The following is a 15628-nucleotide window of genomic DNA, read 5'->3' on the forward strand; positions in this document are numbered from 1 at the left end:
CATCTCGGATTAATATTCATTCTTCGGGAAAAAGTGTAGCATCCGTTAATTTCGGAGAGGATTGCTTATCCATATTCATGACAAGAGTGAAGCCGAACTGTGGAGCAGCCGGAATGTATTGCCCTGTTTTTATTACTCGCCGGGTTATTCTATTTCATCCCGGCCGGTCCGACCTTGTTTCTTTGTCCCTTGCATCTTTCTCAATCTCTCGGTTAGCCTTCATGTATTATCGGCTGTAGCACACGTGTCGCTTTCAAGAATACGAAGTTAGCATACAGAATTAGATCTTTACCTCGCATCGTGTTTAGCATGGTAGAAATTAGTGGTCATAAAATAGCTTTCATTTCTGTACTTCCCTTACAAATTCTGTCTCATTGTACCAGATTGGGAACATTCCACTGCAAAAAATTTGAGTTAATGCGATGACCCACTGTCTAAATCTCCCAGCCTGTAAATTACCTATATCATTACAAATTAAAAACATAAAACAGTTGATGTTCCACAGTACTCTTTTATTTAATAGGTTTTCGGTCGTAATTAGACTATGAATATCCTCATTTATTATTCTGATCATCAAAAACAAGTATTAACTTTGTTTTTTTTCAGCCACAGATGTTAGTCTTTTCCCATCGACTGTTTCTACTGTTTTTACCAGTAAGTGTTAAGTTTCACACTACATGAAAGAAACTTTTATGTGTTTATGCATGTAATGTAAACTTCCACGAACGCCAAGTTACATGTAAGAGATGGTTCTACGACACTGCCTTTCCAGGGCAGAGAAACCAATAAGCAAATTAAAATAAAATGAATGATTTCCTAACAAGTCTGCTACGTGTTTGACTTACTACTGAAGACCAACAAAAAATAAATAGTCAAGCAATAACCAAAGGGCTACAGTCTTTCAGGCAACTTAGTGTAGTTCGACAATCTGCATATCCTCCATAAATGGTACAATCCAAGAAGTTAATACTCTGTTCCACAATATCCAGTCTCTTTCCTCGCGTATATGCTATAACACTGCTTGTTGAAGTTTCAAGTGACAGCACAGACTATTTCCCTTCTTTCAGCTGACTTTCTGGCATTGTTTACTATGCATTTCTCCATTTCATACTTCCTAGAATTCTACGTTTTATACGTGCCATTTGTACTATATTTGCTAACTGTAGTCATCTCCTGCTACGGTCATGATTCAACGTCGTTTTTCGACACTAAGCAAACTGGCTTGGGATTTACTGCACACTGGAGGAACGTGATTAAAATACCCTCTCAGGAAGCCAGATTTAGGTTTTACATGATCTCTGTAAATTACAAGTGGCGAAAATGATTAGAACGTCAAAGCCGGTCGCTGTGACTGAGCGGTTCTAGGCGATTCAGTCCGGAACCGCCCTGCTACTACGGTCACACGTTCGAATCCTGCCACGGGCATGGATGTGTGTAACGTCCTTAGGTTAGTTGGGTTTAATTAGTTCTAAGTCTAGGGCACTGATGAGCTCGGATGTTCAGTCCCATAGTGCTTAGAGCCATTTGAACCATTTGAAGAACGTCAAAAATGCCGCTTTCGTCTTTCGCCATTCTCCAACTTAGCTCGGTCTCTGACGAATACGATATCAATGTCACGGAGACGCAAAATCCTGTATAAGAGAACTTTCCTGGTCGCGTAAATATTACTATGTCTGCCTCCATTACTGAGTGGTCAGCGTGGTCAGCAGTCATGCAGAGAAGCCGGGTTCAGTTCCCGGTATCGTTTGCCTCGGAGGACTCAGTCTCATGATGGAGCTACTTGATCAAGAAGTAAGGCCTCCAAGGCCTCCGAAACGGACGACGGCCGGAAGAGAGCTGGGCTGACCCCGCGCCCTTCCGTACCGCCCTTTCCCAATAACGCCACTATCTGAGGACGACACGGCGGTCGGTAGGACCCTATTGGGGGACAGAACTCCGGAGTTAGCTAGCATGAGTCGACGTAATAAAAACACGAAGTACAATTATTACAGCTAAAGGCGCAGTACATCTTGCTCGTACGTCTCTTGATAACTTTTATGTAGACAGCAGCGACGAAGTAATGACACCAATAAACGCCCGTTCGTTCTTTTTGGTAATCCTGCCTCTATATAGCTCTATCTTTCCAGTTGAAACATTTCTTTCATTACCTCGATGTTGATAAACTAGGAAGAAATGAAATGGTGCCTATGGTTCAAATGGCTCTGAGCACTATGGGACTTATCATCAGAGTCATCAGTCCCGAAATGGTGCCTATGGTCGCATTTTGCAACTGTATATCCTGAACGTAAATATCATCTCAACTCCATTGTCAGCGTTCGAATGTCTTTCAATAAGTAAGGCAACAAGAGCTCATTACCATATCTACGTGAGTCGTTCCGAAAGTAATACCTTCTAACTTTTTTTTTTTTTTTTTTTTTTTTTTTTTTTTTTTTTTTTTTTTTTTTTTTTTTTTGTGGTGGCTTTGGATGTCCGGGGCAGGTGTCGTTGGTGTATTGCTAATGCTTGAACCTTCCTCTTTCATTTGCAGGTGGTTCCGTTATTTTGCCGTACTTGGTGCCAGCAATGGAGTATTCCATAATGGAATCTGATATGGACACACGTGTAAAACAGCGATGTGTGATTGAATTCCTCACTTCTGAAGAACCTGTGCCGATTGAAATCCGTTGACACTTGAAAAAGGTGTGTGGAGACGATGCAATAGACGTGAGCAATGTCAGATGATGTGCACTGCATTTTCAAGATGGCGAAAAGGGTGTGCATGACAAGCCACGGCCCGCACGGCCCGTTCGACCCTGCACAGCTGTCGTCCCTCGGAATGAAGACCGCCTCGATCAACTCACCCGTGCTGATCGGTAGATAACGACCAGAGAATCGTGTGAAAAGGTAAATGTCGGCTGTAATCCTTGGGAACTATGTTGAAATATCTTAGTTATCGCATAGTCTGTGCGATATGGGTCCCGCAGTTGCTGCCAGAAGAACAAAAACCTCATAGAATGGAAATTTGTCGGGGCCTGCTGGCCCAGTACCAAGCTGAAGTTGACAATTTTCTGAATAGCATGGTCACCGGAGATGAGAAGCTGTGTCAACACTACGAGCCGGAATCCAGAAGACAGTCCATGGAACGACATGTGAATTCGCCGTCAAAGAAGAAATTCAAGACACAGCCGCCTGCAGGCAAAGTCATGAGCAAAGTCCTCTGGCACAGACAGGGTGTGGTTCTTTTGGATGGGCTGGAGCCTGGAAAAACTGTCAGTTCAGCACGCTACAAGGCGACACTGACTAAGCTGAAAGCCCGAATTACCAAGGGAAGGTCAGAGAAGAAGACCAACTTTCACCTGCAACATGATAACCCCAGGCCCCACACCAGTTCTGCGACCACGCAACTCGTTGTAAAATTCGGTTGGACTGTCTTAGCACATCCACCGCACAGTCCCGATTTAGTGCCTTCAGACTTCTATCTCTTTGGGCCTCTCAAAGACGGACTACATGGTGATAATTTTCAAGACTCGGATACTGTTGTCAAAGCTGCAAGGAAATGGTTAGCCTCAGCTGGTTCCGATATTTATAAGCGCAGCAACCAGGCTCTGGTACACCGTTGGCGAAAGTGCATAACGAATGGGGGTGAATATGTAGAAAAATGACAGTCTGCAGCTGAAATATTGCTCTGTTTAGCTGCTGCTGAGATTTATGTATGGTAGATGTTATGCAATGGGCTTCAAAATAGATAAATGGTGTCCTCCATAGAACCCTCGCTACGTGCGCCCTTGCCTTCGACACAAAACAAAGGAGAACATTAGGAGTATACTTTGCTAGTAATAGTATCTTCGATCACAGTGTGTCGTCGTTACAGCTTCAAGGTCTACACTGTCTGATTTGGCTACTCGTTTGTTTTTTATCGCCTTCATTTGACAGCATAATGTTCGACTTTTATACTTGCATGGCACACTTCAAAAGATGTAACACCGAAATACACTCCTGGAAATTGAAATAAGAACACCGTGAATTCATTGTCCCAGGAAGGGGAAACTTTATTGACACATTCCTGGGGTCAGATACATCACATGATCACACTGACAGAACCACAGGCACATAGACACAGGCAACAGAGCATGCACAATGTCGGCACTAGTACAGTATATATCCACCTTTCGCAGCAATGCAGGCTGCTATTCTCCCATGGAGACGATCGTAGAGATGCTGGATGTAGTCCTGTGGAACGGCTTGCCATGCCATTTCCACCTGGCGCCTCAGTTGGACCAGCGTTCGTGCTGGACGTGCAGACCGCGTGAGACGACGCTTCATCCAGTCCCAAACATGCTCAATGGGGGACAGATCCGGAGATCTTGCTGGCCAGGGTAGTTGACTTACACCTTCTAGAGCACGTTGGGTGGCACGGTATACATGCGGACGTGCATTGTCCTGTTGGAACAGCAAGTTCCCTTGCCGGTCTAGGAATGGTAGAACGATGGGTTCGATGACGGTTTGGATGTACCGTGCACTATTCAGTGTCCCCTCGACGATCACCAGTGGTGTACGGCCAGTGTAGGAGATCGCTCCCCACACCATGATGCCGGGTGTTGGCCCTGTGTGCCTCGGTCGTATGCAGTCCTGATTGTGGCGCTCACCTGCACGGCGCCAAACACGCATACGACCATCATTGGCACCAAGGCAGAAGCGACTCTCATCGCTGAAGACGACACGTCTCCATTCGCCCCTCCATTCACGCCTGTCGCGACACCACTGGAGGCGGGCTGCACGATGTTGGGGCGTGAGCGGAAGACGGCCTAACGGTGTGAGGGACCGTAGCCCAGCTTCATGGAGACGGTTGCGAATGGTCCTCGCCGATACCCCAGGAGCAACAGTGTCCCTAATTTGCTGGGAAGTGGCGGTGCGGTCCCCTACGGCACTGCGTAGGATCCTACGGTCTTGGCGTGCATCCGTGCGTCGCTGCGGTCCGGTCCCAGGTCGACGGGCACGTGCACCTTCCGCCGACCACTGGCGACAACATCGATGTACTGTGGAAACCTCACGCCCCACGTGTTGAGCAATTCGGCGGTACGTCCACCCGGCCTCCCGCATGCCCACTACACGCCCTCGCTCAAAGTCCGTCAACTGCACATACGGTTCACGTCCACGCTGTCGCGGCATGCTACCAGTGTTAAAGACTGCGATGGAGCTCCGTATGCCACGGCAAACTGGCTGACACTGACGGCGGCGGTGCACAAATGCTGCGCAGCTAGCGCCATTCGACGGCCAACACCGCGGTTCCTGGTGTGTCCGCTGTGCCGTGCGTGTGATCATTGCTTGTACAGCCCTCTCGCAGTGTCCGGAGCAAGTATGGTGGGTCTGACACACCGGTGTCAATGTGTTCTTTTTTCCATTTCCAGGAGTGTAGAATCCTCCACGATTTTCGCTTGTATCAGGAAGCGTCATCTGCTCGCACATTTTCAAGACGTTCCCTCGTTGTACACTGCTGTTTTTTGCTCACAACAGTACACATTTCTTGACGTGAAATACAAAAAAACGTAGCATCACGTTGAACGTGATGAGGGGAAACAGACAACAGGACATGTCATGGAGAGCTGGCCAATACACGCTTTTAAGGGAGGACTGAAGGACTTGCGTGAAGTGAAACCGAGTGCTACCATCTGGCTGTGAGATTTAAACATTAATCTGTGAATTAATTGTGTTTGTATACTGTACGTTCTATCAGGCCATATGATAATAGTAATAATAATAATAATAATAGTCACAGGCCAGGGACCGAATATGGTTCCAAAATGATACTTGAGACTAGAAAGACCCTTTCATTTTGGGCAGAATATTCATACAGCTATTCCTGCAGGTTTTCATGTTTTGATGTAATATCGTTATACAAGTGAGGTCACCGAGCGAAATGTTAGTAAGCCCCTATAAAGAACACACTGGTCAGTTTGAAGCCCTCTGCATGGTATAACCAGTACCAACTGGTCGCGTGATTCTGCGCCTTTGACTAAAGTGAAGTGGTGCGAAAGCGACAGTCGCTTGAATGGAATCGGCGCAGTAAGACGATGCGCCTTGACGGAATGTCAGAAAAGATTTATCGTGTTTGGACGTTGCCAATGCCACACCACGGATGCAGTTAACCGGTTTGTTGGTGCATCAATTTAGACTGTCCAACGTGTATGCAGAGGAATGATGCCTCATTTGCAGTTACGAAGCACCGCGGCAACAAGATGTGGCATCGGTCCACTGAGCTGCGTTCTGAAATCGCACGTGTGGAGTGACTAGTGTAGCTGCTACTTCATTCACAAGGAATTTTATAAATGCCAGGAATATTGAGACCAAGGCTGTCTTTTACTTGGAGATGCATTGCTTTAATTTTCTTGGGAAATCGGAAAAAGGGCTGAATACCTTCTCCGTCTAGGATTCTGTCTATGCACAGCATTCCGACGTTACGTTGAACATCGCGATTGTGAAAAACCTCTTACTGAATACAGCCTCACAAACAAACAGTTATGTTGTAATGAAACGAAAATTTTCCCTAAAGGGGACTAGTGCATGAATAAGTGTCAAAAAATCGATTGTTTAATTTTTTTCTTTAAATGCTCGCTAAGGTTTTTCTGAACGAGGAAAAAATTTACTTCGAGGAAATTCTATCAAAAAAGAATTAAAAGTGGATGGACACTTGAGGCATGCCTTCATGTCATGCAGACAGCTCTGTAAAAACAGAATTTTGTTCTCACTTGCTTGTTGTTTTCACTTTTTTGTTTCTAATATTGGCTTCTCTATGACAGTCTGTTGGTTGCTTCGCTCTTGTTTATACAGACAAATTTAGTCATTGTTTTGCCGCTGTATATGGGACCGGATACCAAAATCTCATCTGGTACGACTAAATACTCTGAAAATAGGTGTTCTTGATGCTCTGCTATGTTTCAGTGATGGTGCAGTCTCACAGGTTTAGAATTGATGGGAGTGTCTGTTGGACTAAGTATGCAAAGATCTTTAATTGTCATTGACCGCAGGAAACCCTTGAAGCAGAGAAATCAGTTTTGGAGTCCACCAAAGAACCTAGAATTAGAAGAAGTCTGCAAAAGAAAAGGAAGGAAGAACAACACCAGAAACAAGATGGATATGGACCTGGGACGCAGGTTAGACAGAGAAACTAGTTTTGACTTCATCTTGAATTTCTCAGAAGTACACTTTTTTCATGTTCTGGTACACATTGTTTAAAACGTTTTAAAGATAGAGGGTTGAAATTTTGTATACCCTCTTAAAGCATAACAATAACTAAAAAGCTGATATTCTTATGAGTTAAATTTGAGGATTAAAGACTTTTTAAAGTAAAAACACCGTGAAAATTACTGAATTTTTTAAAATCATTATTAAATAACTTTTGAACCATAATTTATGACAGCAACGTCTTTTTAAAAGTTTGCCTTAATGATGATGGTGTAAAAAATCAAGCTTCTGCTTTGCTTTTGTTTCGAGATATGTGTACCTATGCTGTACGTAAATATTTAACTGGCTATACTTTTCACTTGCAACACAAAACACAGATCAGAAAAAAATTTGAGGTCAAAGGCTGTGGTTCATACATCAGAATGTTCCCAATAGATCTGTTGCAATACGGTGAGCATTACTTTGACTTACTTATTCTTTGAGCTACACTACTTAGAAAACTGAAAAATTTCCCTTTGTGTTTACGAACCAGTCCCCTTAAGCATTTAACTGTCGTCATTCTGACATCAAAGAGGCCGTTGATATTATGTGTGCAACTACATCTATAATCGGGATAGTCGCTATACCTTCAGTTGGGCATGGGATCGGACGTTCGTAGCTGTAAGGCTACAGAGAAGTAAGCTGAGTAATCAAGTACCTGCGCTACAGACATCTACTTAATCTGTGGTAACATACTGAAGTTCCCTGACTTCGTTACATAATTCGTCTGACCACGTACGGAAGTACCCGACAGCCCTTAAGTGTGTCAGTTAACTTCTAATCATGAAGACAGGAAGTCTGTGGAAGCTTCAGTATACAAACAAGTCTAACGCTGCAAGCAAACCGAGCTGCACTTATCCACTGACTTCGACAGCAACTTTCACAGTTGCAAGTAATGTTATTCATAGTCACGATACGACATGTTGAAAACACAGTGGCTCACAGACCCAGCTACCGTGCCAAATTAAAGCAGGGCAGAGTGGTCTGTTTTGGAGCTCCGTGGCGGACCAGATTGTATCGCTTTGTCCTGAAGAGTAGGAGGCGGTGCCTGCACGAGAGTGCGGATCGCGGAGGTGGGCGGGTAGGCATGTCCGTTCCGTGGGTCGTGGGGGGGCCCCCCTAGGCCCCCGTCGGTCCCCTGCGGCGAAGCTGGGACCCCCTGGCGCGCACTGAAGTCTCCGTCTTTGCACGGTCGATTATGCCGGACCCTCTGCCTACTTGGCACTACCAACTGGCTGTTCATCCCACACAGACCTCTGCCGTCCCAGGCAACTTCTTTGGTTTCGAGACCATCCTAGCGAAAGGAAATCCACATTCCTGTGCAAGGCTCTCAAAGCGAAAGAACTATTGTGCTCGCGGATTCCAATGACAATAGAAGGAATCTAGAATCTTTCGTAGCAATGAGGCGGAACTCCTGTTGTGGTTTGTAGATGTCAAATAGTTGGTGATCGAGGTATGGCAGTGATATTGAGAGACGTATTTTCATTTGTGGTAGATATTCGAAAATTTACTGGCAATGTAATTATAGAGACTTTTTTAATAGAACGATGCTTTCTTTTTTTAACGAAATTAATTAACTTTTGAAAGAAGGAATACAATTTTCGCCTAAATGAGTGGTAAAGTCCAGTTTCACCTAAATTTCCTTGAGAACGTACTATCTGTTGCTGCTGTGGTCTTCAGTCCGAAGACAGGTTTGATACAGTTCTCCAGGCTAGTCTGTCCTGTGGAAGCCTCTTCATCACTGCATAATTACTACTACCTGCATCTTTTTGAACCTGCCTTGCTATCCCACTACAATTTTCATCCCCCACACTTCCCTCGATAACAAACTGACACCGGCCGGGGTGGCCGAGCGGTTCTAGGCGCTATATACAGTCTGGAAACGCGCGACCGCTACGGTCGCAGGTTAGAATCCTGCCTCGGGCATGGATGTGTGTGATGTCCTTAGGTTAGTTAGGTTTAAGTAGTTCTAAATTCTAGGGGACTGATGACCGCAGAAGTTAAGTCCCATAGTGGTCAGAGCCATTTGAACCATTTTACAAACTGACTTTTCCTTGATGCCAAGAATGTGTCCTATCAACCGATATTTCAGGCAACTTGTGCCATAAACCTCTTTGCTCACAAATTCGAGTCAGTACCTAGTCATTAGTTATTGGTCTGCTTATTTAATCTTCAGCGTTCTTCAGTATTACCATATTTCATAAGCTTTTGTTCTCATCTTGTGTGAACAGTTTATTATCCACGTTGCACTTCTGTACAAGCCTATACTCCAGTCATATACTTTCAGAAAAGACTACCAAACTAAATTATTTTCGCTATTAACAAATTTCTCTTTTAGAAAAGCACTTTTCTTGCTTTTGCCAGTGTGGATTTTATATTCCCTCTATTTCAGCTGAAGTCACTACTGCTTTCAACGTCATATTTCCTAATCTAATACTCTCAGTTACTTCGATTATGTTCCAATAACCTGTTCATCTGTGATTGTTATATCTGTCATGTTTTACGCTTTTATCATATTTCACTCTCATATGCACAGCTATCCTGGCTGCATGTAGACAAGCACAGAGATTTTCGTACCGTCTGTCTTCTCCACTGTCTTATCAACGAACACTGCCTCTCATACCTCACCTCAATCTCAACGCTCTTACGGTTCTAGGCGCTACAGTCTGGAACCGCGCGACCGCTACGGTCGCAGGTTCGAATCCTGCCTCGGGCATGGCTGTGTGTAATGTCCTTAGGTTAGTTAGGTTTAAGTAGTTCTAAGTTCTAGGGGACTGATGACAGAAGTTAAGTCCCATAACGCTCAGGGCCATCAACGCTCTTATCTGAACAACACAGAAGAAATATCCGTTCCCATCGGAGCAAAATCCTTTCTGTCCTACTCCGTCGTCCACCCTTTTTCCCGAAGACTTTCTTATCACAAGCACCAGACTCTAGAATAACTTTCCGCATTACAATAGGGAACTAGATGACATCTACAGCTTCAGAAGACAGGTAGTGACATATCTACCAAAGCAACAACAATGTTTACCAGTGTCCCTGTACGCATGCGTTACCCTTGTACCTTCCCAACCAGAAGTTCTTTGTCTGCCTCGGCAGCTGCTCCGTCAGCACAGCGGAATGTTAACTAAAGGCGCCCGGGTTCAGCTACCGTTCAGGTAAGAGATGTTCTCCGTTCAGGGACTGGGTATTGTGTTGTTCTCACATTCGCATCGTCAGAGTTTACGTTCCACTATTGAGATGATTGTATGGGGACGCACAGAAAGTAACACATAAAAAAAGATCTTCCCCTTTTCCAGGTATTTTTAGGTAGCGCAATCTCCTTAAATATCATACGTTTGTTTGCGTGGCCCTCTTCCACAGCAGCTGTTAACATCTGTTACTATAATGTCTCCTTATTGAGTTGACTGCAATCAAACTACAAAGAGTTACACCAGACGCGTTTCGCTTTTATTTACAAAGCATCTTCCGTGGTTATTGGTGTTTCTTTACATAATCTACTCCTTCCCTTCTTGTTAGCAGTCAGGCTTCGTTTCACATCTGCACTTGGCAGTTTTTGGCGTTCTGCAGTATTTCTTGCGCTGCACTGTATACAATTGATTTTCTTAACTGTTTTTCATTCTGCACTGCAGCAGTGCCACTATTGTTATTATTATTACTATGAACACCATTCGTGGCAGTAGCTGCAATAGTACTAGTAATGCCAGCATTAACTTTATTAGTTCACAATCAGTATTATTTATTCACACTGTCTCCTCAGACACGTCATTTTACTATATTTTTCATATTAAAATAGTTATTTCTTAGAAAACCTATGATGTAAAAAAAGGTGCTGTATGCGTGAAATCCTGGACCAGCCTAAGAGAGAGCATGTTGGCCCTAATGAGATCAAGTTAAATAAATATATAAAAATAAATAATTATCCTTTAACTTTTGTTGATATTTGTCTTATAACCTCTTTTCAAGACACTCTCCATTTCATTCAGCTGCTTTTATTAGTCCTTTATCATCTCTGGCAGAAATAAAATGTCATCGGCAAACCTCGAAGGTTCTATTTCTTCTCCCTGAATTTTAGTTCCGTTTTATAATTTTTCCTTGGTTTGCTTCACAGCTACTATTCTGTCTCATTCCCTTTGTAACAACTGCTTTTCTTTCATGTTCATCTGTTTTTATAAATGCAGTCTTTTTTGTGCACAGAGAGCTGATAATCCTTCGTTTCGTCTATTTTATTCCTACTACCTTTAGAATTCCAGAGAGTGTATTAAGTCAACGCTGTTAAAAGCCTTCTCTGCATCCGCTGATGCTATAAATGTAGGCTTACTTTTCTTTAATTTGTCTTCTAAGAGAAACTATACGATCAGTATGGATTTGTGTTTTTACATTTCTCACCAGTCCAAACTGATCTTCTTCGACGGATTCTACTAACTGTTGCATACTTCTGTAAATGATCCATGTGACTACGTTGAACAGCATAATTTGGTTGAAACTACTCTCTCTCAGTCCCTTGGTCGTAAGTATGTCTCCCAGCTACTTATATGGAAAACGTCAATTCAGATATCGGCTATGCCGAGCAACGAAAGAAACGTGTAGTTTTATGTCAAAATCGAGACAGCTGAAACGAGGTAGACTATGGATGAAGGCGACTTCACTACTTATTTGTGTTAATCTAAGAGACTGCAGATCTATTTTTACAAGTATATTTTATGTTTCATAGCACGACAGAAAGAATGGAAGATTCATAAATTGAAGATCGTAATGCGTGAGTAATGCTTGGAGAGACTTTTATTCAGATGTTGATATAAAGACAATGGAGACGATGAAGATATTTCAATGTACCATATTTCCGAGCCTCACACGTAATTTATACGCCTCTTTGGATTGTTTGTAATTTAAAAGAAGCCAGATGGAAGATGAATGTTTAACTGCCCGTCGACTGGCCTTAAGAGCTGGAGCCTTAATGCGGAAAGGAAAAGGGCGAGGAAGAATATCGGTATCGTCCTCTTTCAAAGTAATCATTCATCTCAATCGATTCAGGTGAAATCTACGGAAATCCTAAATCTAGATGGCCGGAAAGGGTATGAACTCCGCATCTCTCTAATGAGAGTCTGCTGCCTGAACCATCGTGCCACGCCACTTGGTTTCCTATACTGCCTCTTTAGTGTGTTGAATTAGTGTCCTGAACAGATCTTCATTTGTCCCAGCGCAGTACAGGTGCGTCCTACATAAGAATCTATAGAAAGAAACGGGTGCAATGAGAAAGAAGGTTCGCAACTGTAGGTATTGTGAATTCATTGCATTAAAATTGTTTTCACCGGACATTATAGATAAACAGTCGTTTAAATCACGTGGAAAGGTAACAGCGGTATCTCTTGTGGTCAACGTAAATCTCTGTATCAGTCACCTTGGGAGCTCTCCTTATAATAAGCGTAGCCAGTAATCCCAGGTATGCTGCCTTTAATATTTCGAGGTAATTCCTCGCCACCTCCGACACATTCTGCCCCGAACGTGTTTCCTCGGCTCCTTCGTTTCCTTTTTGCTCTCGGATTATTACTTTTTGTAGTACTAGCCTTGACGGCGAGTTGATTGGTGTTGAGGCCTCTGCCGGCGGTAGTTCCGACGGGCTGCACCGTCTGAGCTGATTGGCTAGCAGGCTTTTTTTACGACTCCAGAGGCGGGCTAGAACAAAATAAGCTCATGGGCACCTGTATGGGGACTATAACTTGTTAAACAGGTACATCTAAGGTTAATTGAAGTTTCCGTATAAAGATGGAGATAATATTCTTCGAGGAGAACGCTGCTCGCCGGCCGTGTTTTAAAACGCGCTCTCTGCTTTACGAGATGAATTCGTGACTGGCGCTGGATGTGGCCCCGCGTCGTGACCGGCGAGAGGCAAAGCGGAGCAAACGTTAACTGAACAAAAAGAAGGAGTGCCAGAAATGTATCTGCCGGCAAGAGTTATGGACGCCGACCGCTTCGCTCGTGGAAACTTCAACGCACGGGTAGAACAGAAGCTCATTACGCTGCTACGCAGCTGTATACACCGCGTTCCTTATTCTTCGCTTCTCACTCTTATTAATTTAGGCAGCACCATAATGTTCCACGAATTTCAGTCAGGTCAGTTTATACACCAGAACACGATGTACAGAATAATGTGGAAAATTCGATGTACTTAGATTAGGAGAATACGAGACACGTCGCTAACTGTGTGTGTGTGTGTGTGTGTGTGTGTGTGTTAGGAAGGAGTAGGATAGGAATGGGGACGTCTCATAAGGTTTTAATCACAACCTTGAAAAATAAAGTATGTAATTAATTTTTTGTTAACTGCACGTACGTACCTGCAGTTCTGGTACCGACTGGAATCACCACTTTACAGTACTGTAGCAAGCCGCCGGAGGCTAAATTAATGTGGACTGGCCTTACACAGTTGCAGCATTTTTAATGTTGTTGAAAACGGATTCCTGCATTATATTCCGCTTTACAAATGGGCCGCATCGTTTTGTTTTGGCTTCTCTAGCGGTGCGCTGTGATACTGTGACGCGATTTACGTAATTTTATTTTTTGGTGATAACTGAAACTTTAGGACTACATAAAGTAGGTCTTTCACTGACTGGATATAATTAAAGTGCAGCTACTCCCAGAGGTCCATTGTGGGCTCTAATTATTGTATGGCAGCGAAACCTGATAAATATTCTAATGCGTTGATGCGGAGCCGATTTATGCCGGAAAAATTGTTCCAATTTTGGTCCCACGTGCAAATCTAGAGCTGTGAATAAAAGACGTACAGAAATGTATTCAAATGTAATGAATTAGGAACGGGAAGTAGGAAGAAAAGATCAAACAAGTGAGACATATTGTTGATTTTATTATTAACCACCACTTATACAATTTGTTCACTGCGAGCACCACAGACGTCGGCGAGATGATGCATCCGTAAAACGGTGTGATCAACAGCTGCTCGCAGTATTTCCGGTGTACAATGAAGTGACCAAAGTCATGGGGTATGGGATAGCGATATACACATACATATATGGCGATAGTATCGCGTAAGCAGGGTATAAAAGATCAGTGTATTGCTGGAGCTGTCATGTGAACAGCTTTCCAGCGTGACTATGGCCGCACGACTCTGAAAGTGGAATGGTTACTGGAGCAAGATGCTTGAGACATTCCTTTTCAAAAATCAACGTATCCGTTAAGGCAGGGCGCTGAAATTTGGCTTTAATAGAGTTTAGCAGCAGACGAGAGACGCGAGCGCCTTTGCTGACAGTACGACATCGCATGGGCTCGTGACCATATCGATTGCAACCTAGACTGGAAAACCGTGGCCTGGTCAGATGAGTCCCGTTTTGAGTTGGTAAGAGCTGATGGTATGGCTCGAGTGAGGCGCAGACCACACTAAGCCACAGGCCCAAGTTGTCGACAACGCACTGTGCAAGCTGGTGGTGGCTTAATAGTGTGGGCTGTGTTGACGTGGAATGAGAGTGATTCCTCTGATCCAACTCACCTGATCATTGACTGGAAATGGTTATGTTCGGCTAATTGGAAACTGTTCGCGGCCATTCATAGAGTTCATGTTCCCAAACAACGACGTCGTATGACCAGACCAGAATTATTCATGACTTGTGTGAGAACTGTCTCGACAATTTGAACATCGAGATCACGCGATATGAACCTCAACATTTATAGGACATAATCGAGAGATCAGTTCGTGCACAAAATCCTGCAGAGGCAAGACTTTTGAAGTTATTGACGGCTGCAGAGGCAGCATAGCTCAGTATTTCTGTTGCGGATTTCCAACGACTTGAGCCAGTGCCACGTTGAGTTGCTGCACTACGCCAGGCAAAACGAGGTCCCACAAGATACTAAGAGGTACCTAATGACTTTTCAGCCCACTGTCATCTGAGCAGTGGGTTCCTGAATGCTGGTCTCCAGATCAAGCAGAGACCCAATGTGCCCTCGATAAACGTGTTCTTCTAGATGTCCCAGAGCCAAAAGTGACATGGAGAAAATAGGAAATTTGTGGTAAGGTCTTATGGGACCAAACTGCTAAGGTCATCGGTCCTTAAGTTTACACACTACTTAATCTAACTTAAACTAACGCTAAGGACGACACACACACCCATGCCCGAAGGAGGACTCGAACCTCAGACGAGAGGAGCCTCGCGGACCGTGCAAGATGTCCTAGACCGCGCGGCTACCCCGCACGGCTAGTGACATGCATTCAGATCGGATTATCTTGCAGGCCACGCATCTGGAACACCTCTGCAGACAATGCGTTGTGGAACGTTACATTAAGCAGATCTTTCACTCGGCCAGCGACTTTAGGTGTTGTCCATCTTGCATGAAAGCGGTGGTTTCCATAGAGTTTCACTCGTACAAAACAGGGATCACAGGCTGTGCGAGGAGGTCTCGATCACTTGCAGATGTCACA

Source organism: Schistocerca americana, chromosome 4 (assembly GCF_021461395.2).
Source record: "Schistocerca americana isolate TAMUIC-IGC-003095 chromosome 4, iqSchAmer2.1, whole genome shotgun sequence".
NCBI lineage: Eukaryota > Metazoa > Arthropoda > Insecta > Orthoptera > Acrididae > Schistocerca > Schistocerca americana.